General features: G+C 34.1%; 1 pseudogene; it reads right to left on the minus strand.

Annotated features, from left to right (window-relative positions):
• Positions 1–352: 352 nt before the first annotated feature.
• Positions 353–854, minus strand: LOC131900018 (large ribosomal subunit protein eL24-like; annotated as a pseudogene).
• Positions 855–15660: the final 14806 nt, after the last annotated feature.

Here is a 15660-nt window from a genome sequence, read left to right on the forward strand (position 1 = left end):
GGAGCTAGTGAAACAAAAAGCCCAGTTTCACTTCTCTGTTCTAAGGCTTATGTAAAATATGCATTTTAAAGTGCTCTTAATAATTTGCTCAGTAAAGTTAGTCTTGGTGATGAGTGATAGTGTTCATTGATTAGTCAGTGTAGCCATCACTTGTATAACATTAAAACCAATAGTTTTTAGAAGTTTAAAACTAGGAATAAATCTCTCTTCTCTCTCCCCTTCTCCTTCTCTCCCTCTCCCCCTTTCTCTCCCTTCCTCTGTCTCCCCCTCTCTGCCTCTCCCCATCTTCCCCAAGTAACAAATGGATTTGTATGTATAACTCTGATCTACCAAATGAGCATGTTCCAAGGACTCAGGGAGGCAAAACCTTCACAGGCTTCACAATTTTTTTCTACTTCTGTGAGCCTCTGTGGGTTCCTTAGCAGCAGCCATTATCATCTTCTTTGATGTTTGCTTAGCAATTTTTGCTTGTTTAGCAGCCACCTGCTCTTGCTGAGCTTTGCTAACTTCTGGTTTGTGATTCTTCTTGGTCTTTACATCAGCAAGAGATGCACTAGTGATGGTCCTCTGGGATTGGGCTGCCAGGTAGGTTCCTTTCTTTTGAATTTCTTTCAACTGTCCTATTTTGTGTTTTCTTCTGAGGAACATTCAGTTTATCTGCTTAGGATTCCTTTTGGAAAGGAATATGGACTCTAATTTCACATTAAGAAACTGGAAAACCTTCACAAGTGCATCCTGGAGTGGTGCTGCCCATGTCTGTGGTAGATCTTGTACTAGGTAAAACTGCACCGCTCAGCCTTCACAGTGAGGGCTGCTAGCAGGGCTCTAAGATCTACCTCTTTATGTAGTAACATTACATTGTTATTTTTGACAAAATATTTTTTTACTGGCATCAAGGCTTGAGATTACATAGACATCTACAAGGTTTGTCTTCTCTATATTCTATGATCTATATTTAATCAGGATATGACATTTATTATCCACTTGTTAAGTAACTGAACTCTAATTCTTCAGTTCCGGTCACCCCAGAAAACCCTCCTCTGAGCCTGAAATCACTCTGAGGTATTTGTAATCTGGATGTGTATACTTGTGTACTTTCAGGTGGATTCACACAAGATGATGACTTGGATATTCTCTCTATTTCTGCGCCTTATTCTTTGACACATGGTTTCTCACTAAACCTAAACCTTGCTGTTTCAGCCAGCATGGTGGGCTAGAGAGCCTCCAGAATATGCCTGTCTTCCAATGCTGGGGGCACAGACACATGCAGCCTTGCACAACTTTGATGTTGGTGAAGGGGATTTGAACTCAGGTACACATGCTTGTAGAGCTAACTTTCTTACTCACTAAATAATCTCTCCAGCTCCTGGAATCATTTTTACTAAAATCACTCACTAATTTATATATAACATAAATCAACTGTGAATTTTAATCCTTTCTATGCAAATATTCAGTAATACCTATTATATTTAGTCACTCTTTTTCCCTTCATACTTTCCAATATTTGACATTTTACTGTAATATATTTGTAGCTGGAGTTACCTCCAGTCCCACCCAGGCCCACACCCACTCAGACCCAAATAAACACACAGAGACTTATATTACTTATAAACTGTATGGCCATGGCAGGTTTCCTGCTATCTAGTTCTTATATCTTAAATTAACCCATTTCTATTAATCTATATCTTGCCATGTGGCTCGTGGCTTACCAGTACTTTTCACGTTGCTTCTCCTGGCAGAGGCTGGCAGTGTCTCCTGATTCAGCCTACCACTTCCCACAATTCTCCTTCTCTGCTTGTCCTGCCTATACTTCCTGCCTGGCTACTTGCCAATCAGAATTTTATTTATCAACCAATCAGAGCAACACTTTCACAGCATACAGAACATCCCACAGCACCTCCCTGTAGCTGAAGTTTTCTTAGTCCTGCCCAGCCCCGTGGACCTGCAACTGCTTATAAAATAGTCACTCAGAAGCTTATATTAATTAAACTGCTCAGCCATTGGCTCAGGCCTACCACTGACTGGCTCTTACACTTAAACTCAGACCATTTTGTTAATCTCTATGTCACCACATGTTCCATGGCTTTACCTGTTGCCTTTATGTGTTGCTCCCTGGATGATAGGCTGGCATCTCTCTCTCTCAGTTTTCCTGTTCCCACATATATTTACTCTGACTATAAAGAAATTTCCATGGGGACAAATCTATGTATTTTTTTAAAAGATCACATTTTCATTTATTTATTTATTTATCTATCTATTTATTTATTTATTTATTTGTTTGTTTGTTTATTTTATGTGTGTCTGTGCTTGTGCACATATGCTTGTTTATAAGAGTGTATATGCATGCCATGGTACAACTATGAAGGTCAGAGGATAATTTGAGGGAGTTGATTCTCTATTTCCCTGGCTTCTGGGACTAGACCTCAGATTATCATGTGACATAGTTAGGGGTTCTATTGCTGTGACAAAACACCATTACCAAGGCAATCCTTTTGTTTTGTTTTTTGAGACAGCATTTCTCTATGTAATGTCTCTGGCTGCTCTTGAACTCACTTTGTAGAACAGGCTAGCTTCAAACTCACAGATATCCACCTGTTTCTGCTTCCTGAGTGCTAGGATTAAAGGCATGTGCTACCATTGCCCAGCCATAAAGGCAAATCTTAAAAAGGAAAACATTTCATTGGAGCTAGCTTTCAGTTAGGAGGTTTAGTCCATTATCTTCATGATGGGTGTCATGCAAGCAGACATAGTGCTGAAGAAGGAGCTAAAAGTTCTACATCTTGATCTGAAGGCACCAGGAAATGAACAGAGTGCCACACTGTGCATAGCTTGAGCATAGGAGACCTCAAAGCCCACCCCCCACAGTGACACACTTCCTCCAACAAGGCCGTATTTCTTAGTATTGCCATTCCATATGGGGGCCCTTTTTCTTCAAACTACCACATCATGCTTGCCAAAAAGTACTTTTATCAACTGAGTCATATCTCCTCATAAAATTGATAACATCTATTTTAAAATTCGTTGTTTAATCTTGAGGACATAAGGCTTAATCTTGTGCCATTACTGACTAAATTCCTAAACAAATGAAAAGTCTGTATGTTGGAACATGGTCAAAAGAATGATGCACAGTTGAGCAAAGCCTTGGGGAACAGTGAGAGAGGCTCAAAGAAAAATGGCAGAGGGTCTTTTACCTCAGGTGCATTTTGTTCCCTTGTTTATTCTTGGACATGTGTTAAACATTTACATTCAATTTATAAGACATATTTATTCTTGTTGGATGTCATTACATAGCCATAAAACCCAATCTGTTCAATGTGCCCTGAATCTGGATATGGCCTTCTGTCTTGCTTTCAGGCTATCCCAGACATATAATCTATAGTATGTGCCAGGCAATTGTGTTTCAATTACTCTGTCCTGAGAAAGTTCTGGGAAAGGGCTGCTCTGATAATATTTAGTATGTGCTTATTTGTGTTTATACATTTTTCTGAACTCAACCAACCTTCCTTAGATCATTGCTTTCTTTGTTTCATTGGTGTATGACAGTACACAAACTGAAGTAAGATAGTATATAGCATTAGACTATAGTATACCCCATTCTTTTGAGTCCTCAGATCCCTGGTCCAGTAGACAAGATCTGCATAGATCTGCTGAAAAGTCAACAATAATTAAGGGAATTTGGTCCAGCCAAATATTAAATGGTTTGAAAGTTATAAGATCTCTTATTTGGCTTCCTTCACAATACTGACCAAAAAGCTACTGTGTTATCATAAATATTAAAATCAGATACAATAAAATTGCCCCTCCCTAATGTTTGAGAAAACTGAATTAATTTCCTTAAATGTCCAACAATGTCCAACAACTATATATAGACATATATATATATATATATATATATATATATATATATATATATATATATATATATATGCAATTTGTAAATAATCACTCAGAGGCTTATATTAATTATAAGTGTTTGGTCAATGGATCAGGCTTATTATTAACTAGTTCTTACAACTTAAATTAAACCATTTCTATTCATCTATGGACTGCCATGTGGCCATGGCATTACTGATCTGCTGGCATCTTGCTCCTTGGGCGCTGGCTGGCTTCTCTCCTGATTCCACCCTTCTTTTCCACATATCTCTGCCTGAGTTTCTCCCCCTGGCTGTAAGCTGCCTTGCCATAGGCCAAAGCAGCTTATTTATTATCCAATTGGAGCAATACATATTCACAGTGTACAGAAAAACATTCCACATCATTTCTCCTTTTCAGTCTAATCGAAAGGAAAATTTTAACTTTAACATAGTAAAACTTCATGTAAAAAAGTTATCAAGCAAGAATTACAGTTACAATATTTAGTCTATTTTTATTTGGCAAAATCAAAGAAAATATTCTATTGTCTATCTTATTTTTATGAGTCTAAAGTTTTATATCTAATTTATCATTTATCATAACTAAGGAAAACTATAATTATAACTATCTAGTCTTCAACTCCTTCAAAGAATGCAAAAGGATAAAATATTATCTGAGTAAACAGGAAGTACATTGTAAGAAATTTTCAAAACTCTAGAAATGACAGAGACATCTGGTGGCCTGGATTTCTTCTATAACATTGGGGCATCCATCTTCAGCCTATAGGCCAAGAGTATCTGGCAGACTTCTTTGTGAAGCAGGAAATTTGAAGGACTGTCCCACCTATTTTGGCAAAATATGTCAGTTGCTTTCTTCTGTGTCCTGCAGAATGTCTGGCAGTTTCTTCTGTGAATCAGGAACCCTGAAGGACCGACCATCCCATGTTGTTTTAGCAAAGTTCAGCAGTCACTTTCTTGGGGGTCCTGCATGCCCACTTTATAGAGCATACAGTCAAGCAGTCAAAGCAAAAGCAACATTTTGCCAAATGGCTAATCTTGCCATAATGAAAGCAATCTACTATGGAGTTTCTTTGGTACCCATCATCCTCTTTGAAGTAATTGGTGAGGTTAGGAGGAGCTGTATCTAATTGTTAAGAAAAGTCTAAGTTCTTAAAATATTTTAGATGCCATATTCTGTAGGTCTTTGAAGTGTTTGAAGATTGCCTATTTATATGAAATATATCCTTGTATACCTAGAAAACCTAATAAGTGTGACTATTAAGGATGACTATTGATCTATATTTTTAATTATACATTACATTTTTAAATGAGCTGCATAAACATAATATCTTAAACGAGAGTAGAATTATATATATACAGTATAACAAAATTGACTTTAAATTTGTATCAATTATTGATACAAATTTACCACACTAAGGTAAAATATGTAAGATTAACAGTTGTTTTTTAGATTAAAGCAGATTCAATAATCTAACCTTTTATCCCATCGTTTCTATATTATACATTTCTATATCATATCCCCCTTTCTTCTTTTAGAAAGAAATTGACTACGCCCAATAACAATTTGTAACCAATCCCCTAAACAAACACAAACATCCATAATCTATTTTGAGGAATGTGGACATAAGTTTTAGACTACTTCTTGTTTATTGGAGGTTCTGGCAATCTTTGGGGGACCCTGAGAAAATTTAGGATTATGGTCAAGTCCTGACTGGAGTAGTCTGTGAGGCTGGATCATCTCAGCCAGTAGCCTTGAAGCTATATTTGATGTTGGATCATCTGGGCCATTTTTGTTGGTGTCTGGTCCCCTTGTTCTGAAAATATATTTTTTTTAAAGTTAACATACATATCTATCTTAATACAAATATAAACTGTGAATTGTACATAAGCCAGTTAAAGATAAATTTTTGTTTTATGCCTGAGCAGGTAAAATATATGTCACTTATCTTGTAGTTACTTTAGATTTACTTACCCATGTCTGTAGTCAGAATTTCAGTGAGTCTTCCTCAGTCAAATCTGATCATCTTTAACTTTGAATGAATCCATAGCCTATCATTTCCTGCAGAAACAAAAACATAACCTCTCCCCCAAAGTGGCATACCTTTTCATTTAAATTTTGGAGTCAAGATAGTTTAAAAATATGTAGGTTGGTTTAATCAAGCAGCTTCTATAATCAAATGTCTCATGGCAGTCAAAAATTTTAAAGACAACACAATAATATACATAATCCAGACTTTTTCACAATTTCCCATCCTCATATGGCTCTTTTTCTTTATATTAATTACTCCCCTTTCTAAGGACTTTATATTATTATTTTAAATGTATATTTTAATTTAAGGCTATATATATTTTTCTCTTTTCTCTCTCAAGCCTTTTTTTTTAAATCTGTGATTTTTGTCATTTTTATTTGTTTACTTTTTCTTTTTTAAATTTTTTATTCATTTTACTCATATAGAGTTAAGAAACAGTAAATTTTTATTAAAAATGAATAAAAAATTTACTTTCTTTTATTAAGAAAAATTTTAATTCATTTTACATGCCAATTACAGATCCCTTTCTTCCCTCCTCCTGCCTTACTGTGTTTCTTATCTATTTGTATATATGAGTAAAAACCTTAACCCTCCCCACAGCATGCTGCCAGAGCTTGCACTGACAGCTTAAGCCAGCAGGCAGCAGCTAGGAGAAGGCTTTCTTTACTGTGGCCCCTGTGAGAGACTGTGGAAGCCCACCTGTGATATGTTTTGAATGAGAAATGTCCTCATGGGCTCAAGTATTTGAACACTTGGTTCTGAGTGGTGGTGGTATGTAGGGAGGTGGAAATGGATCACAGGGGTAGGTTTTGTGAATTCATAGCCCAGTCTCACTTCCACTTCATTTTTTGTGCTTCATGTTTGCGCTGAAGATGTGATTTGTCAGCTTATTATTCCCACCACCTGCTTCCCCTACCGTTATTCTGTCTGTCTGTCTGTCTCTGTCTTTGTCTCTCTCTCTACTAACAAGTTTTTAGCAACACTATATTAATAAATAGAAATGATAATTTTCTTTGAAGTGCTAAGTGGCGAAACTAATGTTATTTGATACATATCCTACTAATTTGAAGTATACACCAAGCACTAGAGTCTTCTAGGATACATCATCATAATTTTTATACACTTATCGTTTAAAAAATTCACATTTAAATAATATTAAGTATTTATATTCCTAATTATAAAAGCTTCACTAAGAATTTATACTTCATGGATTTAGATCGTCTCATTAAAAACCAAGTAACAAATACATTGCCTTCTTTCTGAATTGAACACCGTGACATATTTATAAAACCAGGGTCAATATATGCAAAATACAGACAAATCACAGGTAACTTTTAAAAAACCCTCTATTTGTAATACAATATGGATGTATCTTTAGTAATGACTTATGTATTTAATACTCATTTATAAGTCATCTTTCTTTCTGCTGTCAAATGAGATTCTCATAGCAATGCTGCTATTAATATTTAATAATAATATTATCTAAATTTTAAACATGAAGTCACTAAGGGTTGCTTAGGGTCAGAGAGCAGGTATAAAAATAAAAACTGCAATGAAATTTCTGACCCATAGATCCAATCTGCCTTTCGTTATAACTAACTTTGAAGTACTGGAAGGAATTTACATGTTAATTATTTCTGAACCTCAGACTTTATAGTTGAGAAATATAGACCAAGATAAAGTAGAAATCTTGACATTTGCTTCCATGTACCTCTTCACATATTAAAATAAACCATTGGGAAAATTTTCTTTTCAAGTTCCAGCATATTCTTTCTTAATACTCAGAAATTTTGGAATTTGATACTTTCGTGTATTTTTCTTAACTGAACAATGTTAAATTTTCTTATTTTTGCTGTCTATTTTCTATTCTTTGCCTTACTACTTAATCTTTAACTTTAATTTTCTTCTTTCTCTTCATCCTACTTTTCTATTACAGTGTCATATCATACACATATTTGCTGAAATATAGTTAGTTTACAGTTTCTATATGCAACATAAACTGTCTTTTTTCATAAATCTGTTATGATAGCTTATTTTTGTTATGAGAAAATGTAGTGTATTTTTTAAAGCCACGGAAGCTGGAGAGATGGGTTAGCAGCTAAGAGCATTTGTTGCTCTTGAAGAACAGCTGGGTTCGGGTCCCTGCACACACATGGTAGTATTCAATCACCTGTAACTACAGTTCTTAAGGATCCAACAAGACCCTTTCTGACCTTTGAGGACATCAGGCACACATATTGCACAGATAGATATGTAGGTAAAATACATATGTAAAATTTAAAAAATACACCTTTAAAAATTAAAAAACAAAGGTGACAATAGCCATATTTGCTATAATAAATAATAGTTTTCTTCAGTATATAGAAAGATCCACATAAAATTGTAAGAAGTGACATAACACTGATACATTTTCACAAAATAAAAGTGAAATCTCATGTGACTAGCATGCAGAAATTTTCTTAATATCAGAAATGATGATACTGTACTTAAATCATACTAAATCTGAGATACAATGAACTTATTATGCTATTCCAGTTACTTATGTAATCTTCAATAACCCTAAACAATTTTCCATAGAGCTCTACATAAATATTTTCCATATATTTTATTAAACATATTCTTGGATTTTTATGTGCTATTTGTTTTAGGGTTTTATTGCTGTGAAGAAACATCATGACCATGGCAACTCTTGTAATAGAAAACATTTAGTTGGGACTGGCTTACAATTTCAGACATTTAGTCCTTTATCATCATGGCAGGAAGCATGGTGGTGGACAGTCAGACATGGTGCTGGAGAAGGAGTTGAGAATTCTACATCTGGATTTGCAGGCACTAGGAAGAGAACTGGCTTGAGCTTCTGAGACCTCAAAGCCCACTCCCACAGTGACACACTTCCTCCATGAAGACCATACCTACTCCAGCAAGATCACATCTCTTGATAGTGCCACTCCCTATAGGCCAAGCATTCAAATATAAGCGTTGATGGGGGGACATTCCTACTCAAAACACAACACTATTGTACAGTTTTTAATAAAAATAAAAATAGTAATAGTAATAATAATAATGTTGATTATGATGATAATTTCTATAAATTTTTAAAGAATTTTATATATGAGTATTGGTTTTATATCATTTCCACCCTTCCAACTCCTCCTGTCTCTCTCTACTCCCTCTCAAATTTGTAGCTTCTTCTTTAATTATAATTATTATACATATATTTTTAATTATTTGTTTGTGGTATATAGTGATAGTGCTATACTTAATGTTTTCCTTGACCTTATACTTATTAATCATGGTTAACTGCTTAAGTTGAATACATTAGCTATAAATTTAAGATAGTTTTAATATAATTTTGTTGTTTGTTTTTGCTCTTTTGGGGAGCCCACCATCCAGCTCCCAAGTAAATCACACACTGAGGCTTATTCTTAATTATAAATGCCCAGCTTTAGCTTGGCTTATTTCTAGCTAGCTATTCTTAACTTTAAATTATCACTTCTACCTTTTTCCTCTAGGCTTTTCCTTTTCTTACTTCTGTAATCTTACTTTCACTCTTACTCCATGGCTGGAAGTATAACTGAGTGGCTGGTCCTAATGCCCTCCTCCTTCTCTGGCTACTTCTTCTTCTCCTCCCCCCGCCCAAGATTTCTCCTTCTATTAATTTTTTTCTGCCTGCCAGCCCCATCTATCCTTTCTCATGCTTCACAATTGGCCGTTCAGCTCTTTATTAGACCAGCAGGTGTTTTAGACAGGCAAAGTAACACAGCTTCACAGGGTTAGACAAATGCAATATAAATAAAAGGAACACACCTTAAAATAATATTCTACAACACTGTTTCTTGTAATTTATGAATTACTTAGTTCATGAATGCCATTCTTTCCAATCTTTTGTGTTTTTTTTTTATTTTATTCTATTGCTTGGAATCATACTTCCATTTTTATCAAAGTATTTTGTCTGAAATAGCTTTATCAAAAGTATGTGGTAAATTATTCCATGGCAATTTATGCATATATTGGTCACCAACTTGCATTCCTTTGTACTCTTCTTTGATTTTGAAATGATAATAAAAACACAAATTCCTGTTTTTGTTATACAGTATTTGGCCATTTGTATTTTGTGAATGTTACTTGTGTTAAGGTTGTTCAGCTCTGTTTTCTCCCTTTTCTTTACATGTTTTCATAAATGAGATAATTTTGAAAATATCTTTTTTACAAATTTCGTCATTTTGATGTAAATTTCATGTGGGTCTTATTAAATACTGGGAGATTTGAATGAAAAATGAGGATATGACTTCTACCAGACATGGTTGAGGAGAAGGGTTTTATTGTATATATGAGGGAGAGCATAACCAGAGGCATCTGGAAGGGTCCAGACTGAACAAGACTGGTAGACTGAACAGGGACATGAGAGGGATAGGATGGAGATTGAGAGAGGGGGAGAAGGGGAGTGGGGCAGGAGAAAGGACCAGGAGTCAAGAGGACAAGAAAGTGCATGGGAACCAAGAACCAAGAGAGCATGAATGGCAAAATAGCTGGGTTTTACCCATGGGTGTTAATCTCAGATCTAGAAACTGATTTATTGAAATTTAGGTGACAGATAAACTTAGAAGCTTTCATAATACTATTTCCATATCCCCACTCCACCCCCATTTCTGTGTATGTATTCATGAAATTTTCAGCAGAATCAAAATAATTAACTTATCAAAAATTACAGGTGTAGAACTAGCTGCAACACTTCTTGAGTGTCCTCTCAAAAATACATTAGTATAATTTTTAAAAGTTGGCTATCTGGCCATTTGTTTTTATTTTTCCTTTCATTTTTTTCTTTCTGTTCTTATGTTTATGCATCCTTTTGCTTCCACTAGATTTAATTTTTATCATAATTATCTGAGTATACCTGTATGTGTATATCTGTGTTTGTGTATGCTAAGGTATTCACACAGAGGTGGGGAGGACTTCCAGGAGTTCTTTTTTCCTTCCACCACATGAGTCTAAGAGATCAAAGTCAAATTATTAGGATTGGCGGAAAGTGTCTTTACTCACTGAGCCACCTCTAGGGCCTGGATTTTGAAAACTTACTTAGTATAAATTCTTCTTTTGGATTTTTATCTATAGCAATTTAAAAATCTATTCCCACAGTTTTCAAAATAGATTACATCAAGTCATTGGGCTTATGGCAGGGTGTGATTCTGAGCTAAACCTAATGAATAGAATACTTTTAGGATGCTATATAAATTCTTATGCTGTAATTCTAGGCTACTGTTATCTCCTCCCGTGAGTAGACGTGCCACTTTATCCAATCAGCCTTCTGTAGCGAATGCACATCTGTGATTATCACCTCCTACCAGTCGATGGCGCCACCTTATCCAATGGGCCTTCTTTGGGGCTTGCACGTCTCTCCTTCCTAAACTTTTCGGTTCCTTCCAAATACTATTTCCGCCTCAGCTTTAAACAAAACTTTACACATACCACAGCAACAAGTTATTTCAAGTTCATCTGAGATGGTAAGCTGTACTTCATTCCCAGTTTCGATAAAAGTTTTTTGGGTATTGTATTCTGTTGACATTTTTACCTTTCTTTACAGTGTTAAAAATATAACCACTCCACCTTGTTCTTTTCTGTTCTTTGTGTTTTCTGAGGAGATGGTAGCCAGTTTAGAATTACTGTTCCCAGGAGGTAATGCATCTTTCAGAGCCATTTTGATTTTTTATGTTGCACTAGTGTTTCTTGTATGGCATATTGGTTCTTAATATGCGTCTAATGAAATATTTGAAAATTTAGGGCTGGAGATGCAACTCATTAGTAACATGCTTATGGCACAGGGTATCCTCTGCACCCTTCAACAGCTGGACGTGTGATAGGCAATGCTTTCGGTTCTTCAACCTCCTCAAGCAACTCCGGGTGAGGTGGGGTGCAAACAAAAATCCCACAAAATAGTGATAATATTTGTCAGTTTATATTTTCTATTTGTCGGCTGGGAAGTACCAAACACTAGTAGAGTGCTTGCCCAAGTGTTGAGGTTTATAACGCCTTTTTTTTCTGTCAGCATCACCAAGCCCTGCAGCATGCCCCCTACCCCCCAAAAAAAGGGGGAAGTGAGAATGGTAATATTTCAAAAAATTTTTTGTCAATTTAGATTTTTCTGTTGTTGTATTTATGACTTGGAGATGCAGGTATGTGAGCTCAGTAATAGTGTGCTGGCCCAGAATATACAAGGCCTAGAATAGATAGATCTCCAGCAGACTTGAAAAAGAAGACATTTGTAAAATGCTAACTACTACCTTTTCTGCTCAAATATTTCTATTTGTAGGCCTAGATGTTGTTGATTGCTTACTTAGCATGTATAAGGACCCAAATTTGATCTCCAACAATTAAGAAATTGAATCTGTGTAAACAAAACAGTAGCTTGTCAGTACCAACAGACAAGCAATGGCAAGAAACGATATACATGAAAACATAAAAAATAACAAAATATTCATGTTCATTATTTACATTTTAATGTTTGTCAGTATTACATAAAAACATTAAAAGTTTTAGCTTATTTATTAAGCAAAATATCTAAGCTGATTATTGTACATGTCATAGTAATGTTAACCTAGAAGAGAAATTGTAAGAAAAAAACCTCCTCTTGTAAAAAAATAATGAAAGTATAATTGTGTTACCTAGAGCAAAATATTTGATATTTATAGTACTGTATTCATATACTATCATATTCTTTCAAAAACACATTGTACTGGTGAAATAATTGATAAAAATAAAGTTAACAATGGACCAATTCAGCAGCAAACAACTTATTTAAAATTGAAAGGAGTTACTACATACATATTTATGTATACTTAAAAGTAATATACTTGGTATTAAATAATTAGAAAATGGTATTCTCTAAAGTGTTATAAAATAAATATATGACAAAGTATAAGAAGCACTAGTGGCAGTTTGTGCTAAAATATTGTTTAATTTAAAAATCAAAATGACACTTTTTAAATTAATTGTATGTGACTTTGGGGAGGATCAAATTTTACTGTTTTTGAAATTGTTTTGGTATCATTAAGCAATATTAAAACATTTTCTGTCCTTTCCCACAGTAGTTGCACTTATATGACTACATCTGACAGAACCTGTCAAACATTTTGTTAAGAGTGTTTAGATGCACAAAGGTAAAACAATTATTTTTAATGGTATATGCTAACTAAACACTATGCAGATTTTATATTCAGTCACACAACTCTCTAATAATCAAAGAAAATGAAGCATATTTGTAATAAATTATTACAGATTATATTCACTGGGTTCAATGATTACGTGTGGTTTTTATATAAATAATATATATCGTTTAATTACAGTTACTCCTGTGAAAGGATACATATCTGTATCTTTTTAGAAATATTGCACAGTGTTAATGTGTTATTTGTAATGAGTATGGCTAATACAAGTGACATGACAGTCTGTTATTAAGTTTTCTTTTGGGTGCTTTTATTTTAACATAGTATCGTATAAATAAGGCATTATACTTAAAGCCAGAACTAGAACAACATTATAAACAAAAGAAATAAGAAAATTTTACAATAAATTTTTGGAGAAATAATTTATTTCAGAGTGATTTACACAAAGTTGACTTTTACTTACTGAGGTCTTAAATTAGAGTTCATAAGAAAAATTGTCATGAACAGTGATCTTTTTATTATTTCAGTAAGACGAAATGTTAAAAATAGCTAGAGTTTACTATTAATCATTTGTCATAAGAAACAAATTACAACCATAATCAGTATTAAAATCCTTTCAGCTTTTGTCTGATGATCATTTGGAAAATAAATCTTTAAAGTTACATTATTGTTCAAAATGTCCAATTCATTGTTTCTGATACACATGAAATATCTAGTGAGAAGTGTAATGCACAAAAAAACTGTATTTAGATATTTAACTGTCTGAAATTGAGCAATCTAGCTAAATGTAGATAGTAATTCTAATTCTTACCTGTAAATAGTCTCACAATATGGATGTAAGATCCATAAATAAAGGTCTGTTCATTTATTTCTTTTCATGCATTATAGACTTTCTTCATGTCTTTAGTTTATTCCTTGGGCTTTGAACTCCATAGACTAAGGATAAAAATGCTATAATAGGTATCATAGTATCAATACTGATCTTAGGGTAAAGTTTTCAATATTGCAGAAGTAATTATGGTTTTTGATGTAGTTTTGTGATTCTTGGAAAGATCTAGTTAGATGTTAAATTTAAAAAGGAGATTCTTTTTGTTTTCCTCATAATAATAACAACATAATTTTATCCTTTTTTTTTTTCTTGAGAAAACACCACAATTCTATGTGGTAAACCAGGAAGAATCATGAAATCCAATTCTTCATGAAATATTACTATTGAAAGTGTCTTTAGAGTCTAATGATGCAAATGTAATTTTTTTTCTCTTACTTTTCAGTATGCATAACAATAATTGATTTTCCTTTATCAGTATGTCTTTGCTAGTTTAGTGTAACACAAATGCAGATTTCAGTAACACATAGAATGCTTCTTTTCCATTTTAGTTTTTATCTATCTATCTATCTATCTATCTATCTATCTATCTATCTATCTATCTATATCTCTGGAAGTAATTGCAAGGGATTGGTACAAATCCTTCTGATATTTAGGGCAGAGTTTGTAAAACCAGGCGTTATACATTGGAAAATATCTGAACAGTTTTGTTGAGGACTAATTTTATTAACCAGGCCTAATTTGGGGGCTGCACTTTCATTGTTCTTATGGATTAAATTACCTCTTTTGTTTCTAAATTTTAAGGTGATTTTAACTCATATTCTTAAATTTTCAGAATTTTTTTTGTTTTTAATTCTAAAAATGTTTCTTTAGCTCCTTTTTGTGGCTTTCACATGTTTTAACAATCTGTATAGATATATTTGTCATGAATTATCCACAATAAACATGAATTATGAGAAATAATTTCCATGATGAAGGGAACAGAAGTAGTCATTACCCACCCAGATCCCCCTGTAGACATTGTGATTCCTTTAACTGGTTACTCACCAAACTCCTTTCCATTTTCAATGTTATAGCTATTTTGAACTCATACTTTGTGTGCATGTGTGCATGTACTCTTGTTTCTCTCAATAGATATCCAAGAATAGAAGGACTGGGTAACAAGGTGACATGGTTTATGCATTTTAAAGGTCTTTTAGAAAGTTCTAATGTATTTAGAAATGTAATTTGTAAGTGTATACCCCCAATAAGAGTGAGTGAGTGCCACAGTTAGTTACTTTACATCTTTGGCAGTGGTGACTAAGGCTAGTATCTTTAGCTGGTGTGTAATGTTATCTGTGTATTAGTCTAATTTGCATGTACTAAGTTGTAGTTCCTTCATCCTCAGTTGTATAGAAACTGTCATGTCTGATGCTAATATTTTGTTGCTTTTAGTATTTTGCATTTATGTTTAGTTTTATTGGTCTCCAAAATTTGTCTTGGAAATAGCATAAACGTTGCTTGAAGTTCTGAGACATTTTAAAATCTTCCATGGCATTTTGCAATCAGTGGTGGAGACTTTTTAAAAAATATATACCATTAAATTCTCTTTCCTCTCCTCTCCTTCACTCTCCTCTCCTCTCCTCTCCTTTCCTCTCGTCCCCTCCCTTCCTGCCCCCCCCGTCTGTCTGACAAATATCTATAAGTGTCCACAAAGACTAGAAGAAGGCACTATATTCCATGGAGCTGAAATTACAGTTGCTAGGGAGTCCCTGGACTTCGTTGCTGGGAAT

The sequence above is a fragment of the Peromyscus eremicus genome, chromosome X (assembly GCF_949786415.1).
Source record: "Peromyscus eremicus chromosome X, PerEre_H2_v1, whole genome shotgun sequence".
Lineage (NCBI taxonomy): Eukaryota > Metazoa > Chordata > Mammalia > Rodentia > Cricetidae > Peromyscus > Peromyscus eremicus.